Genomic DNA, 5,410 nt, shown 5'->3' with positions numbered 1-5,410 from the left:
CTGTAGAAAAATATGAACATTATTCTAGCATTCATTTAATTTTGTTTACTTGTAACAATACAGTGAAGGCTGTATGAGAATTATAGTAGCATCAGCTGCATACATTTGTTCAGTAAATGTCTATGAAGATTTTCCAAGTGCTGGGAATACAAAGATAAACCAGACAAGTGCCTGTCTTGAGGCTGTATGAGTTCAGTAGGCAAGCAGACACAATCCTGGAGAAGGTGTGCTGGCATCACAAAGATAATTAACTCTGTGTCAACCAATGGAATAAGCCATGGTCTTTGTGATAAAAATTAAGTGGCCCTAGGATGGCCCATTTTGTCAAGAATGCCCTTTGAATCTGCTACTGTGTCTGAAATAGCTACCTCTCAGAATGTATCCATTTAAATGTAGTGACTTGTGACTAGTGACATTGATTTCTAAGATAATGTTCTATTGAATGCTTACTACATGCCAGGCTGTGTTCTACATGTTGGTGATACAACAATGAGTGAAACAAAGTTGTTGCTCTTTTGAATTTATATTCTAACCAGGGCAGACACACAGTTAACTAGTAGGAAACTAAACCTGTGGTATTCATAAACACTACAGGGGAAAAATCGGCAGAGTAGGAGGGAAGAGAATAATGGAGGTGGAAGGATGCCACTATCTTAGATAGGATATCAGCAAAATTCTCTTTAATAAGGCGAAGTTTGAGCAGAGACACCAATTAAGTGAGGGGATCCCCTATATGGGTATCTTAGAAAGAACATTCAGGGGAGAGAGAATAACAAAAACAAGGATTCCAAGGCAGGAAATTTCTTGTGTAGATTGAGGAACAGCCAGGCAGCCAACATGACTGGTCTTGTTCAGCTATATCTCTGGGATAAGTATCAAGAAACCAGTAACACTAATTGACAAATAAGCTTAAACTAGCGTGCTTATGCTGGCAAATGACTGGTAGGAAATGGGTATAAACCTAGCAGTATTTCTAAAATAAACTTTTAGTTTTAGAATAGTTTTACGCTTACAAAAGAAAATTTATGAAGTAGTACAGTTTCCATATACCCCATACTCAGCTTCCTCTACTATTAACATCTTATGTTGGTATAAAATATTTGTCACAAATAATGAGCCATATCCAGCTTTCCCTATTTTTTTTTTAAGATTTATTTTATTTTATTTATTTGAAAGACAGAGTTACAGAGAGAGGTAGAGACAGAGAGAAAGGTCTTCCATCTGCTAGGTTTACTCCCCCAGATGACCGCAACGGCTGGCACTGCACCGATCCGAAGCCAGGAGCCAGGAGCTTCTTCCGGGTCTCCTACATGGGTGAAGGGGCCCAGGGACTTGGGGCATCTTCCACTGCTATCCCAGGCCATAGCAGAGAGCTGGATCGGAAGAGGAGCAGCCGGGACTAGAACCAGCGCCCATATGGGTCATTAACCCACTGTGCCACAGTGCCAGCCCCAACCCTATTTTTGTTTTTTAATAAAAACTCCCTTTATCCACTGCCACCCCCACCCACACTGCTCCCAGCCTTGAGTAATCACCATTCTGTGTACAGATTGACTTGTGATTTTTTTGCTGGCAGTGTTAAGAGTGAAGAAAAATGACATTAAATGTAATAATAGTCATGACTATTGTTGATGTTAACACTTGTAGAGTGCATACTATGTAGCAGGCTGTGTGCTATGCTTTACACATACAGTAACTAATTCTTTTCCTGTTAGGTAGGTACTTGCATTGTCTCTATTTAGCATATGAGGAAACTGAGGCACAAAGGAGTTAATCTGCCCAAGGTCACCCAGCTGGAATTTGAACCCAGTATGTTGGACTCGAGCCCACATCCCCATATTTACCCTCCCTAAAGAGGAAGGTAGAGGTGCTGTGCTGAACGAGGAGGAGCCATGTACCCTACAGGAATCCTTGGGAGCACAAAACTCTGGCTATCCATGGGTAGAAGGCAGGTATGGCAGACAAGGCGTAATTGGACTTTCTTACAATTATGCTCATATTATTTTGTCTTTGTTTACCTAAACGCTGACCTTTTCACACAGGATGGTATCATGGCTGGCATTACAATGTAACAGGTTAAGCTGCTGCCATCAGTGCCGACATCCCATATAGACACTGGTTCGAGTCCTAGCAGCTCTACTTCTGATCCAGCTCTCTGCTAATGTGCCTGAGAAAGCAGGGGAAGACGGCCCAGGTACTTGGGTCCCTGACCCACATTGGAGACTCAGAAGAAGCTCCTGGTTCCTGGCTTCAGATTGACTCAGCTCTAGCCATTGCAGTCACTTGGGGAGTGAACCAGCAGATGGAAGACCTCTCTCTCTCTCTGCCCCTGCCTCCACCTCTGCCTCTCTGTAGCTCTGCCTTTCAAACAAATAAAATAAATCTTTGGTGGTGTGAGGCCTGCTGGCCTTCCTACCTTCTGCATTTAGTTTTCATGTGCACCCAACTTTGGTTTATTGGGAATGAACTTAAATTGGATTATGAGGAGAATGAAGTAACTTAAGAGAATTAAGGAAAGCACCATTGGATCAATTTTCTCCACAGAAATTATTGGATCTTCATCTTTATCAAACTCCACATCTGAATTACAAAGTTTACTTTACTAAGAGAGCACAGGAGGCACATCCCTGCTCTGTATCATCAGGTGCACATTTCCATGGCAGAACTCGCCACTCTGATGGAGGACACCATGGTCAGGCTACAGCTTCACGGGATTTTTGGCATCATCTCATTTTCTCTTCATTGTCTGAACATCTTTAAATGTGGGTTCTTCAAAAACTTTATGGGAAAAGGAAATAAAAGATATTTATTTGGATGCAATATTTCCATGCATAGGAGTCTTCAAAGTTTGTGAACCTGAAAATTATGAAAAACTATGCATGAATTTCAAAATTCTTTCACACCAAAATGAATTTATATTTTAATACCTTTATCCATGAACTTTTTGAAGTACCCTTGTAGCATATTTCAAATCAAATAGATTATGTTATAAAATATCTCCCCCACAGGGCCAGCGCTGCGGCTCACTAGGCTAATCCTCCACCTTGCGGTGCCGGCACACCGGGTTCTAGTCCCTGTTGGGGCACCGGATTCTGTCCCGGTTGCCCCCTTCCACTCCAGCTCTCTGCTGTGGCCCGGGAGTGCAGTGGAGGATGGCCCAAGTCCTTGTGCCCTGCACCCTCATGGGAGACCAGGAGAAGCACCTGGCTCCTGGCTTCTGATCAGCGTGGTGCGCCGGCCGCGGCGGCCATTGGAGGGTGAACCAACGGCAAAAGGAAGACCTTTCTCTCTGGCTCTCTCTCTCTCACTGTCCACTCTGCCTGTCAAACAAAAAAATATATCTCCCCTACAGAAATAACTTTATTGATGCCAAGTTAGTTTGGTTAGTGCCCAAGTGCTGAATGTGGAAGAATCCCATTGTTAAAATTAAGGCCAATATACACATTGAGATACAAATAAGAATACATTGCCATATATAATAATAACAATAAAAATGTCAAAAATATTAGCAAGAAAAGAGATATTTAATTATAAGCAGTTTGGTGGCTCAGATAATTGAGTACTAGAATTTTTTTAAAGGCCTTAAACAAATAAAGTTTTTAATTTCAACAGAAATTTAAATCTACAATATTAGTCTACCCACTCATGTTATCAGCTGCTTCATTGCATACCTTTAATCCATTAAATATCATATGGGAAAAATTTTTGCCAAAAGATTTTAGTTCTGGTGGGATTTTTTTTGTATGTTTGCTTACTTGTTTGTTCAGTTGTTGGAGAATCTTTTCTTAGGAGGCAAATAAACTCTTCTTGTAAATTCTGTTGCTATGTGTCAAAGAAAATCATTAGCTAACTATTTCATTGGTTCACAGTACTTACAGCAATATTTAGTAACTTGACCCTGGCATGCTTTCAGCAATTAATACATCTTCTTGTTGCACCAAGAGCTTAGGAAAGACTTTGGTATTGGGAGTAGGTTGTTTTGTTTTCCTTGTTTATTTTTGTTTAAAAATTGTTAGAACCTGCAGGTAGACCTTGAAGCAGATACTCTGACCAAAGACAGCATGCATTTAGCAACTTCTTTAAGAGGGAAATATTAAAATAAAGACTTCCAAGTAAGACGAGGTATTTACAGACGAGACATATGCCGGCTGACTCGCTATGTTTAGAACAGCAGAGAAGCATTTAGATTTGTTTCCTGTGGAACACTCTGGGACTGATGAGGTGATGTTTACACAAATGTTTGGATGAAGTCACTGGGATATTTTTACTAGATGCCCAGATACGTTACTAATCTCTCTCTCCCCTCTCCACCCCATTAGGTCAGTAGGACCATAGGATAGGCATAACATTATTGCTCCCTGTAATCTTAAGGCCCTTATTTTTTAAAAAAAGGAACCCTTCCAATGGCTTTCTTTACTTTTTATTGTAAAGGTCCAACAACAAAAACAGACATTTTATTGCTTTGCTAAATGTGCCTACCAGTTTGCAAATCAGAAAATTATTATTAAACAGATTCTCTTTTATTTATAAAGTAATTGTTTAGGTTTCCTTTGAAGTAACTGCCTCATTGCTTCTAGCCTTTGCAAACATGCAAACTCTGCCTTTTGTTCTATTTCTTCTTTGCACCTGTCTCTCTTGTTCAGTTACAATCTCAGTTGTTAAAATTTTTAGTGGTTTTAATATGTCTTTCCACTCCTAATCATTGAGATTTACATTCATAGTAAATAATAGAATGATGATTTCCCTTCCATCAAAATCATATTTCTGTCATGGTCTAGAATTGCTTGCTTTGGTCAAAATATCAACGTTTGAGCATATTCCCTGTTAAATTCCTCCTGCATCACTATTTTGAATATTTATGTCTACATCTCTATTTTTATAAATATTATTTAGAATTTTAATTCCTTCTGCCAAAAAGTTGGCACCTCAATAAATGTGCTACAAATAGGAAAACTGGTGTATTTTTTTCCAGCAGATCCTAGCTATGTAGGCATCTTCCTTACCACAGCCATGGTTGTGAACACTGAGAACAAAGACTCTGGAATTGAGAACCAAACTCTAGCCCTTTTAAACAATATGATCATTGTGAGCAGTTAAACCTTGGTTTTCATATCTGTGAAATGATGACAATAACAATACTTCATAGGACTCTCATGAGGAATAGCGACACAAGTGGCATATTTAAAAATTCTAAAATAAAATTCTCAAGGATTATAATTAAAAGCCTTTCACAAAAAGGATTTTGTTCTGTATTTTCAGGGTGATCATTGTCAGTTACCTATCTCAGCATAGAGGAACTAGGTGATGCAACATGGTGAAAAGATTTTCTCAAGGGTCCAGGGAGACTTCTGGTGGAAGTTAAGGTAAAGCTAGATTTCCAGGACCAGTGATACCCATTAGAGAAGCCTCT

The 5,410-nt window shown here is 39.6% G+C and overlaps 1 protein-coding gene across 1 annotated transcript in view; it reads right to left on the bottom strand.

The window, feature by feature from the left end:
• The window catches only part of ROS1 (ROS proto-oncogene 1, receptor tyrosine kinase), a 168,288-nt gene that overhangs the window by 16,188 nt on the left and 146,690 nt on the right, over positions 1 to 5,410 (bottom strand). The window lies entirely within an intron of this gene.

This window comes from Oryctolagus cuniculus, chromosome 5 (assembly GCF_051225735.1).
Source record: "Oryctolagus cuniculus isolate XC-2025 breed Fujian yellow rabbit chromosome 5, ASM5122573v1, whole genome shotgun sequence".
In the NCBI taxonomy this organism is placed as follows: Eukaryota; Metazoa; Chordata; class Mammalia; order Lagomorpha; family Leporidae; genus Oryctolagus; species Oryctolagus cuniculus.
Note: the sequence above shows the minus strand (reverse complement) of the source record. Positions and strands in the feature narration are given on the sequence as shown.